This window comes from Mesoplodon bidens (assembly GCF_964165515.1).
Source record: "Mesoplodon bidens genome assembly, chromosome: 20".
Classification (NCBI taxonomy): domain Eukaryota; kingdom Metazoa; phylum Chordata; class Mammalia; order Artiodactyla; family Ziphiidae; genus Mesoplodon; species Mesoplodon bidens.
The window spans coordinates 18,948,331-18,960,588 of record NC_138181.1 but is presented as its reverse complement, the minus strand read 5'-3'; positions in this window follow the sequence as shown (position 1 = coordinate 18,960,588).

Genomic DNA, 12,258 nt, shown 5'->3' with positions numbered 1-12,258 from the left:
AGTTCATCAGCCAAGGATAATATGAAAGCATCTTTCTCATGGCTGGTCACTGCGGCCACTCTCACTGCCTCCACCAGGTGGAAACTGGAGCTCTGGGAGGGGTAGATACCCTGACTCAAAATGGTTGTCATGGTTTGACAATAAATGGCCATTTACACTCTCCAAGACAGAATATTCCCAGAGTTAGAGGCAGGGCTGCAGAGCAGGGAGACCAGGACCAAGTGCTCATTTCACTAACCTGGGGCACCCAGCTCCTCTTCTGTTGAAAAGAGCCGTGGCAGCTCTAGGAGGAGGGAAAGACAGGTGATGATCCCCTAGGGAAGAATGTACCGGGCAGGGCTGTCTCGGAGGCAGGCTTCTGCAACCTGTGGCCCCAGCCCCCCCGCACCACTGTTAAATATATCTGTTCTTCATTCCTGAGGTCACCGTGCTTGGCATTCAACATTCCTTCATTAAGCTGGAGCTGGAGAGATCAATGGGGAGTGATTGGGATGAAGTAAAAGTATAAGAGGACTGAGAGCAGATAGCCTTCATTCGTTCATTCATTCATTCATTCAACCATCCATCCATCCATCCAACCATCCATCCATTCGACCATTCACTCTACAAATGTTCCCTGAGTGACTGATATGTTGGATGTACATGGATGCAAGACAAAGCCCTTGAAAAGAAGCTCAAATTTCTCTGTGTGTCAAGTTCTCATCTTAAATGAGAAGCTTGGATACTTTTGGGGTCAGAGTTCCCCACGACCCCAATTTCATAGTTCAATGAGTTCTTCTCTCCATAAAAATAAACAAACCCACACAATTCTGCATGTTAGTTGAGGAGATTCATAGACACACTGAAGCCCATTCATGAATACCAGGTTAAAAATCTTTGGGCTAGAACACTGTTCTAGTGTCTTCTTACCCAAAATTCAATTCTTGATTCTATAATAAAGCTGCCCCAACAGAGACTCCTTTACACATGGTACTTTCTAACATTAAACAATGATTTCAGTCTCTGACTGAGGCAGGCACTTTGTTTCAAAGCAACACAAGGCAACCTGCTACGGAGGAGAAATGTCAAGTGCACGTTGTACCCAGCTCCTCCCCTTCTCCACCCACCTATGTCTGTAGCTCATCTGGCTTAACGGGGAGTCGGTCTGGCGGCTGATCCTTCTCTGACTGTCACAGCTCAGTTCCTAGTGCCTGGGGTCCTGCTTCAGGGACTCAGATTTTGCTACTCGTGGCTGGACCAGCCTTCCCAGCACTGTCTTCCCATGCAGACCTGTTCTTCCCCTCGCTTCACCACTATTCACCCAGATCTCAGACTCTGAACCTTAAGGGATGCATAGCCTGCCTGATCATTCCTTCTGGGCCTGATCTTGTGGTTGCAGACCCGAAGTCCCTACAACCCTATGTGCCGAGTGCAGAGCAGCAGGACCCTGGCTGTTTGAGTGTTAGGTTCATCAACACCGCCTTATCCACACTTCTCTGTCTGAAATGTCCCTTCTGTCATACCACTCTGACCCATCCTGCCTCTTCCCATCTGCATCTAGGATGCTTGGAAGTCAAAGAGCAAATGAAGATTGGGGACAAGACTAGAGTGAGGCAAGGGAGGCTCCCGGACAGAAAATTTAAGGAAGCACTCGTTCTTGGCATTGACCTTGAAATTGCATGACCCAGAGAGGGAGTTCCTTCTTAAATTCTGCATGCTAAGCACATCTCTTGCCACACTCTGATCCCAACCCTGATCAAGAAACCTCCTAAACCCAGAACAGACCTAAGTCATTCTCTAGACTACTGCTTCTTTTTTTTTTTTAATTTATTTATTTTTGGCTGCCTTGGGCCTTCGTTGCTGTGCGCGGGCTTTCTCCAGTTGCGATGAGCGGGGGCTACTCTTCGTTGCGGTGCACAGGCTTCTCATTGTGGTGGCTTCTCTGGTGGAGCACAGGCTCTAGGCACGCAGGCTTCTGTAGTTGTGGCACGTGGGCTCAGTAGTTGTGGCTTGCAGGTTCCAGAGCACCCGCTCAGTAGTTGTGGCACACGGGCTTAGTTGTTCTGCGGCATGTGGGATCTTCCCGGACCAGGGCTCGAACCCATGTCCCCTGCACTGGCAGGCGGATTCTTAACCACTGCGCCACCAGGGAAGTCCCTAGACTAGCGTTTCTTTAATTTCTGGAAGGGACCACATAATTATATTATAATTCTACTGCCAAAGGGAAAATTCATGGGGAAGAGAAAAGTACTTTATATCAAGTTCAGCAGGTTTTGTGGCTGGTGATTAATCCCTTTGTGAAAAATGGCAATTTTAACACTGACATGAGTAATCACACCTTTTCTTTCCGTAGCAGTTTAGCATTTCCTGCTGTAATAATTCAGGCCTAATACCTCATTCAAGGAAGCAGAAGTGTCAGCATGCTATTAGTTTTCTCTGCATTGAACCATTTTCTTCTTCATAAACTCGGTCTAAAGCTGCCACATTGCTGGCGTGCATTAGTGATTCATGCTGGACGTCCACAGAGATTCTGAAAGGGCATCACCAAGAAGGACCTCCACACAAAGGATCATTCCTCAGCTTGGTGACAACTCAATGATCCAGCAACTCGGTCATGATCTCTTGAGCTGGGAGGTCCCCCCATTTTAGATTTTCAAGGCCGTTGTATACAGAAAGGCAGGAAGAAAGGACAAGTCCGGGGCCAAGAGTCAGGTCTCTTGGGTTCTAATCCTAGTTCTGCTGTCTAACTTTGCTAAACTTTTTGACCTCTCTAGTCTTGCATTTTCTCATCTGTGCAAAGAGAAGGCTGGCTGAGGGCTGGATCAGGAAAGACAGTTTCAGCTTGAAAATGTTATGGTGCTACTTGGTGTGACTCTTGGGGTTTTAAGTAATTTTTGAGAGTCCCTTGAACCCTTTCCTGTCTTTGTTCTCTCAAAGACTTGGACAGTAGCAGTGGCAGTCTCGGTTCATGCCCACAATACCATTCTGGTTTGCCCTGGTGGTCGAGGGAAGTGGAGACAAAGGCTCTGCTGTACTTTCGTCTCTTGACCTGTATTCTAAGCCTTTCTCTTTCTCCCCCAGGGAGCTCCTTCAGGCTCCCAAACCAGCTTCCCCTCTGCCGAGCTGCCAACTCATGCCTCCCTTAAAGAGGCTTCTTAGCCATCCTGCTATCACCATCTTCCTCCCACTAAGGTTTCTGATTCACGGTTGCAGTGCAACACCTGGCACGCTCAGCTGACAGTACATCTCACAAAGTGCTTCTCTAGTTTGTCCCTCTGGATAACAGAACCAAGACGACAACCAGAATTGGTTTCTTCACAGGTTAGAGGACATCTAATTATACTTGGAAGAGCTTTTTAACTCAGACTTCATTCTCTTTTAATAGACATTTTTATATGTCTGCACATGTATCTGTATTTCGTGTATATGTTACATAATAGTCAAATATGACTAATACTTGGAGCATTGTTTCGATTCTGTCAGTATAATTTGTTCACTCATATCTGGGTGTCTACATGTCATTAAGATTCTGAACTTTTACCTTGAAGAATATATTCAGGGTAAATTCTGACACTTTTCTCTGAACATGGTTTTTCTGACTACTACAAAGATAGGACTGGGTGGTAATAGGTTTTCTCTCTTCTACCAACATCTATCGATTTATAGGGCTTCCTTGTGGTGATGTTGAAAATAATCGTGAGACAGGGACTTAGCAGGAAGAAGTGCCTAATGGATGAGCAATGTCTGCTCTGAGTAAGGAGGGGGCCGGGTGGCATGTGTGCCACTTATGTGCCATCCTTGAGTGACAGCTTTCCAGCTAGTGCCCACCTCGTCCTCCTGCCTGAAGCCAGAGGGCAAGGCACGATGCTCAGTGAACATGAGGTTGTCCAGGATGGAGGAATGTCACACAAAGTGGGATCACTGCAGTGATAAACATCAAATTAGAGAATAGGTTATTATGGCCTTAATTCTGGGGCTTTGCTTCCTATCAACATACCTGGTGAATCCAGCAGAAACTGAAGTCATTTTAGTGGTGGGTAAAAGATCTAATTGGGACTTCCTAATGATGACAAGTTAACAGAGAAGGAAACTGAGATCCCATACAATTTGCTGCACAGTTACGATGCAAATCACCATACGTGCAGTAAGTAACACATAATCCCTTACTAACCTCCATTCACTCCTTTCTAAGAAAATAACAAACTCTTACAGAAGTACAGAAAACCTTCCTGGCTAGTTTTGGGTGTATTCTATTTAGATGTCTTTATCCTGCTTGACCAAGCCTCTCCCTCTCTGCAGTCCTCTCCCCACGTCTCTTTATGCTAGAACGGGCTCTTTCTTCCATAAGGGCCGAGAGCATACCAAACGCTGAGAACTGTTTCTCCATCTGCTCTTGCTTTCAACTTTAAGGAGAGAGTTTTCAGTTGTAATCCTATAGCTCTAGATATCTGCCTTTTTAACTGATATTTGTTTGCAACTTAAAGAGGGTTTTTTTGCCCCTTTCCCCTCATTCCCCCCAATCTCGGGAATCCAGCCACCGTGTACATCGCAGTGTTTTGCCGTCTGTCTCTCTGCTCTGATCACTGTGTGGCCTGGCTTATCCTGTGGCTCTAGGGGGGATTCACTGGGTGAGAGAGAACATATTTTAAGTTAAATAGGAGCCGAAAAAGACTCTAAAATGTATAGATGAAATGATATTTTCCGGACGTCAACATCAAACGCTCGGCTCTTTCGGGCACAGCAGTAATACAGTCAACAGTTCAACTATAGTGAGAATTAAAATCCTCACCATTCTCAAGGTCTTGCTTTTATGAAAAAAGTGGGCTGGATACCTGAGCAGAGGTGACAGGTTGCTCTGCATGGAAGGACAATCCCGGTTTTGACCTGTCTAGTAATTGGGCTTGTTTCAGGAAGCAAGGAATAGATGAGAGGCTCACATGGGGGAAGCCGGAGAGAACAGGGATGTATTTCGGCAAGCCTCATGGAACAGGGGATGCTCATTGAATAGTCAATGCATTTCCAGCAACTTGGAACTCTCGTGCCCACTCAGATTCCGCTGTCTGGGATGCTAGTAAGCCAGCACTGCATGACTCTGCACGGCTCCTTCTACACACCTAATGCCTCACAGCTCCTCTCCTTTTGTTTTCCTGTCTCCCGATGCTTCCTCTGGAACGCATCCTCTTTTGCACCTCACCACCTCGCTCAGCGGTGTCACACAAAAGCCGCAGCCGAAATATCCATTTTGGAAGTGTTTGGGGAATGATGCCGTGTGGACCGCAAAGACTAGGATTTGCTAGCTTTAGCCCTTCCCAAGAATGTTTCTGTTTGCCATCTTCTGCCTACTCTCTTCCTTGTCATGGTTCCCTGCTCTGGTTTATTTCACATCAGTTCCCTTTCAGTTTGGATTAGCCAGTCCTCTCTGCCGTGCGGTAATTTGATTAGTCATGCCACCAACATAACATCGTCTGTTAACTCTATTACTGAACACCGTTCTGAGTGCTTTGGGGGTTAAACTACGTAAAACATAGCCTTCACTTTCACCCTCATCCCCTCCACGAAACTTGTACCTGTGAAATAATAGGGAACGATGTATTTCAAAATATTTGCAAATGCTCAGTACAGTGCCCGGCACATTTTAGATGCTGTACAACGCATATTTGTTGGACAAATGGATGAATGCTTGATATAGTGTCGTGCAGCATGGGGCGCTCTGGGGGTTCAGATAAGGTGTGATGATGCAGACTGGAGATGTCAGAGAAGGTCCCAGTAAAAGGCAGGACAGAAGGTGCTGGGAGGTGTGTTAGGATCCACCTGGGCTGTCCGAGGGATGCAGGCTAAATGGGAACCCGCAGTTCTCTGGATGAAAACTGCTTCTTTGAGTTAGCTGTTATGGTGATGACTGCTGCTATCATTATGGCTAAATTTACTCTAAATAGAAATCTATAACTATCTCAGTGAGCACTAAAGAGTGGCTTAGTCATCGCGGCCACCAAGTGTCGTCACATACATTAAGGGCACCTATGTGTCCAGAAACGTCCCAGCCACCCTGTTAAGTACACAGCCTCTCGTTAGCTTTGTCATTTGGGCTTTTGGATTTGAAAACAGACACACAAAGGAAACAATCCGATCTTAGAATAAGTGGAAAATTTACCCTCTACATCTCTCTGAATTGGATTTTTGCTGTTACATGCTACAGAGACTTTTAGATGTGAAATGTCAATTCATTCATTTGACAATTATATAATATTAAGTAATTGGCATAAAGCAGTGAGAAGAGGGAGGCAAATTTAATAACTAATTACAATTACTTATCTAATTATAATATCTAATTATCTAATTATAATTGTGCTAAGTCCACAAAGGAACAGGGCAGGGTGCTAAGGAGCATAGAATGGGGGGCCTGACCTAGTTCGGGGCAGAGATGAAGATTTCCTTAAGTACTTGATTATTTACAAGGATAAGGAAGAGGTAGGTGAACAGTTGTGTGAGGATGATCCGGGATTAAACTGGGAAAAGACCCCCTTTTCCCCTGCTTTGAGGGGCATATTTTACTGAGTTTACTGCAGTAAACTCCTGTGTCTGTGTTTGACCCTTGAGAGGTTTGCTAAGCAGATAATATTGTCACCACAGCAGCTGTTCCTGACCTTGTCCTTTGGTATCTGTGGAGGGTTGGTCCCAGGACTCACCCCCTCTGCCCCCACGGATACCACACCCTACGGATGCTCAAGTCCTTTATATAATTAGGCATAGTACAGTCGGCCCTCAGTATCCGCAGGTTCCGCATCTGTGGATTTGGATCCAGGGTAGGCTGAATCCATGGATGCAAAACCTGCGGATATAGAGGGTCGACTGCTCTGTTCTTTTACTCTGGGTACCTGGAGTGGGACACAGGATCACAGTGCCCCATCTGCTGCTTTCGCTCTGACTCTCAGAGTTCTGTTGAGTAGAACACAGGTACACACGGACACAGCACAAGGCAGTAGGTATTCAAATCTCCTCTGCTGTTATGTTTTAAATGTTTGCATGCTCAAGGTTCTGAGTGTGGCTGACTACTGCCTGCATGGAGCTATCTCGCAGCAGCCTCTCTTCTTGCCTCTTCAGTGCCCCCGCCCAGGCCCTTGGTTACCTCTGTTCTCTCCTTCCAAGCAGTTTCCTGCCAAGTTTCCTCCCCCCACCCCCCAGAGTTCTGACTTCTCAACACACAGATGTTGAGATCATTGTCGCTTGTGCTTCATTCTATAATATGTGATGAAGCTAGTGAAGCCAACATTGATGGTATTTCTATTTCACCAAGGTTGGTAACCCGACCATGAACAGAGAAGGATTGATAGTAGCAATCTTGAATGTGAACTTGAACTTCAAAAGGATTGAGAGAAACCAAGAGGTCTGAAATGCGTTTATAAGTGGCATTCTGAGAATAAAGGGAAGAGGGTTGTTTCCGTTGATTCTTAACCGGCTCCGACCAAGCCTCCACAGGCACAGGCTCCTCTAGACGGTGTCAAGGCCGCAGCTCTTGCAGCCTGAACTGGGCAGGAGGAGGTGGGCGGGAGTCACTGAAATGCTGTCGCGGGCTTCCACTATTCATGGCTATAAAAGTCATCTGACCACATGATTCTCTCTCACTGAGGAGTGAAATGCCCATAAAAAAGTAAATTGTGGGGCTTCCCTGGTGGTGCAGTGGTTGAGAGTCTGCCTGCTGACGAAGGGGACACGGGTTCGTGCCCCGGTCCTGGAAGATCCCACAGGCCGCGGAGCGGCTGGGCCCGTGAGCCATGGCCGCTGAGCCTGCGCGTCCGGAGCCTGTGCTCCGCAACGGGAGAGGCCACAACAGTGAGAGGCCTGAGTACCGCAAAAACCAAAAACAAAACAACAAAAAAAGTAAATTGTGGAAGTCAACCTGGTGGATGGAGAATGGCCATCTGTGTTGGGAGCAAACGTAGGTGGCGCTTTTCTCCACTGAGGGATCCGGTGGAAATGCTTTATGCTGATCTCCCACCTCGTCTATCACATTATCCAGGATCAACTGAAAATGAATTTCATGGATGTCACGTGTGGAAGACAAAGATCAGCCCCAGAAATGAGACTGGAATTTGCCTTCTGGGATTTTACACAAAATGTTAATATTCTCTCGGCTTTGGTTCTTCCCTTTGTAAAATGGGAACACTGATTTCTGACTCCTGAAAAGAGAGATGAAGTAGTTTGTGAACCAGAAGACAAGGCTGCGAGGCTGCATTTCTACAGCTACACATTCAAGAAGTTGTTGGCTGACAAAGAGAGGGGGCGGGACGAGGGCAGGGCTGGTTGAGTTACCAGTGTCTCTGAAAGCGGAACAGATTTCACTGCGGTAGGTAGAACAGGGTCCCCCCCAGACATGTCCACGTGGTAATACTGACAATAATGGGGCAGTATCCGTAAGAAGTAACAAGTCCAGCAGTGAGATTGGACTCTGGAAGGATGTCTCCAAGGAAAAAACAGGAAACTGATGGTGGATATGTTCAGATGTCTTGAAAGGAGATTTATACTTCTGGCAGAGTTTGGGGATAAATTTGCAATAGGGACATAAGAAACTGGGCAAGAAAAGAATAATACGAATAATTATTAACCCTAGGAACCACGCAGCTGAGCAAGAAAACAAATGCAATCATAAAGTATTAAATGGCTCAGCTGAGAAGGTTCACATAGTCATAATAATGCAATCCCTGGGTATTGATGTAGCCATAATTCATGAATTCATTTTGGGAAAATGGGAGCATGTATATGTGTGTGTGTGCACGTGTATATCTGTACCAGGGCACTAGGCAGGTGTACCAGCAAGTGAAATTCTCAGTTTTCATAGTATGAATTCAATAGATACTAAGACTGAAAAATCAAGAACAGCCATGTGAGCATGCAAGTTAGAAATATGGTGGCAAATACTAGGTGGGAAGAGTTGAAGTGGTGATCTCCGGAGAATGGATGCTGACTGGGTAGGAAGGGTTGAGAAAGCCCCTCTTTAAACTATGGACATGTATTCCTTGGATAGAAAGCCAAAATATCCTAAAACAGAATGAAATAAAACTTGGGAAACTTCACTCAAGGCTACAGGCTAACTCAGCTCATTTCAGGTTGTACCAGATTTCTTGTTCTTCCACACACTGTAAGCACTTTATTCAAACAAGATGTTCTTCAAACACGCATGCTGTGCCGTCTGCAACATCCTATCCCCTCTGCCCAGTGCTGCCATCTCTCCCCTCTCTACTTGGCCAGCTTCAGTTATTCTCGCAGGCTTGGACCTCTTACCCCCTCTTCCAGGAAGCCTTCCCTGATTCTCTCAGGGCAGAGTCAGTTGCTCCCCTCTGTCCTCACAGCATTTCTGTTATTATACTGCAGCCTGTAGCTGGCATACCTGCCTTTACGCTCACGAGAGGCCATGTCTAATTCATTCGCTTCTTTCCACAGCCTGACACAGTGCCTTGTGCACAGCGACTCCTCAATAAACGTTTGCTGAATACACAAGGAACTCCTTCTTTGCTGAGCAAAAAAGTGAAAGCCTTTCTGAGTGGTCGTCCCACGGCAAAGTGACCTTGGAGCCACTCGACAGAGTCGGCAGGGATGGGGCGTCCTGCGTGGACCCATGAGCTGGGATGAAGAGCGGCACCAGGATGAAGCAGCTGCAGCTGGGCCCAGCGGCGAGAGGTCCAGGCAAGTGAGAGCCTTCCTAGGGCCCAGTGAGCAGGACCAAGAGCAAGACAAGTCTCCAGAGTCTGTGTCACAACACCTCAGGGACTAGCCTTGTAGATTTACCATTACAGTGACAAGGTCACTCCTTTAGACTTTGCCCTGCTCTTCATCTTTTTGGGTGAAGGGGGTTAATATCACGGACATTGGTAACCACTGACTTCTCCCACCCCCCATCCCCTGGTTTTTCCATTTGGCTCCCGCGCCAGCTCAGTGTCCCAGGAGCTCTCCCCGCCTCCAGACGGTTTGCTTTAACCCCCGCCCCTCCACGTCCACCGCACCCTGGGGTATCCCTGGCTGCGCCCTCTCCACTCTGTCCTGTGCGGGTTGTGCTCCTCTGCTTGGCCGTGAGCTGCTGGGGATGGAAGCCTGCCTCGTCCTGAGTCTTCCCTTGTGCCTGTCTCACTTGCCCAGTAGATGGCTGTTGAAAGAATGGGTGGGCGGTCTGTGAATTGTTCCTTCCCTGTGTCAGACCCCAGCGCGTGGGGTGGGTGCCCCCCAGCACAGGCCAGGATGCAGGAGACTCTCCTTCACTCCATCACCTTGCCTCTCTGGGCTCCATTCTAAATCTCTCCGTGGAGGAAGGTCCTCAGAGCTTGGGCAACCTCTGACAGCCGGGAAGAGAGGCAGGTAGCATCAGAAAGGAGAGAATTTCACATTCCTGGAAACGAATAAATATAAACATCCTAGATGTTGGTCCTGTCTCCCTGCCTCTGATAAGTGTCTTAGCAGAGAGGGCTACATTTCTCTTTATTTCAAGATATCTCCCTGCCCAGGAGCTCTGTGCTGCTACGACACTTATCGGATGGACCATCCTCTTCACCCCAAAGCGTCCTTCAGCCTGAGAGTTTTGACTGTTATGTTTGTTTCAGGTACCTCAGGGAACAGAGAGGCCAGGGAGAAATCGGTGGGTGCCTCAGCCACAGATCCCTGGAGCCTTGGGCTTATCGATCCCTGACCATCATTCTGCCAGAGAGGGGGGCAGGAGTCCAAGAATAAACCCCAGAGGCAGCGGGCCGAGCTGGGGTGGGAGGTGAGAAGGCAGCTTGGAATTCAGCCTCAGCCCAACCCTCACAGGGAGAGGAAGCCCGCTCCCTCCGCCCTTGCTTCCCCTGGTCCAGCGGAGATGAACAAGGTTCGCTATGACTCATCCTGTGAGTCAGAGAGGGGAAGGAAAACAAGCAGGTCAGATTCTGAGTTTCAGATGTGAAAAGATCCAGCAGTCTGATCTGTGAGCAAAATTGTTGATTTGAAGAGCTGGAGAGAAAACTGCCAAGTTCTCTCTCCTTTCCCTGTCGAAGGGCTGTGCCTCCTGTGGACCAGCTGGGTAAAGGCCTGGCTGGAAGGAAAGAGAACCCAGAGAACACCCAGCATCTCCAAACAGGAGGTACCAGGGAGGAAGAGGACCCACTGAAGCCTGGAGCTAGGGTGTGAAGGTAGTGCTGTTTCTCTCGGATCCCCTCACACCCCTCTTTTCCTTCAGGCACTAAGGTCCCCATCCATTTCCAGGGGTCACTTGATTGTGTTCTTGATTTCTACCTCCCTAGTTCTGTGGTCCTCAAACTTGGCTGCACCGTGGAATCATCTGGAGAGATTAAGACATCCTGATGTCTGGTTCTACTCCTGGGGCCCGGGCATCTGGATTTTTACAAGCTCCCCAGGTGATTCCAATGCAGAACCAAGCTTGTGCATTGTGTCCCTCGGCCAACGTATAAACTCTCCATAGGAATTTGCATCTGTAATAGTCTAATGACATGCTCTGTCCTAAATTAAAGAATTTCATGCTTTGGAGAGATTTCTCCATGAGCTGTGAAGACTTCTGCATCAGATATTGGTGCTGAAGATAAATGGGTTATGGTTGATTTAGGATATTTTAGGTCTGAAAGCAGAGTGAAGCGCACAGGGCAGCTTACTTCTCTCTTTCTAGCTTTCTTCTCTTAATTCTTTTCTTCCCCTCCCATTTTTCTTCCCCAAGACCCCCACATGCCAGGGAACCAGAGTCCATTCTTATTGATCCCTCTCTCCTTCCCTGAAAATTCCTTCAACATTCTGCTCCCTGCTCTCCCTGTGACCCAGAAGGAAGTCACAGTGGGATCTTCCACCAGGGACCCCAACCTCATGATCCAGAAAGTTCTTTCCAAGCTCTCCATTCTGCAGGGCACTGGATGCTCCAGGGCCCTCAGTCTTGGAGCAGCATCAAGAGTAAGGGGACACTGCTGTGTGGGACCTGGGTCCCTCAGGCGGGGGAAGCAGAGTAGCAGCTCTCCTGCTTTTTAAGTGGGGTCTCAGGACTCCTTTACACGCTTCAGAATTACTGAGGACCCCAGAGAGCTTTTGTTTATGTGGGAGCTACACCTATTGACATGGACATTAGACATGAAATAGCAAACCCAGTCCAATAACATATACTAAAATTTCAAATTAAGGTATTTTATGAAAAATAGCTATATTTTCTAAAAAAAAATGTAGTGAGAAGAGTGGCATTGTTCTACTTTTGGCAAATCTCTTTTCTGTCTGGCTTGATAGAAGACAGCTAGGTTCTCATACCTTCTGCATTCAGCC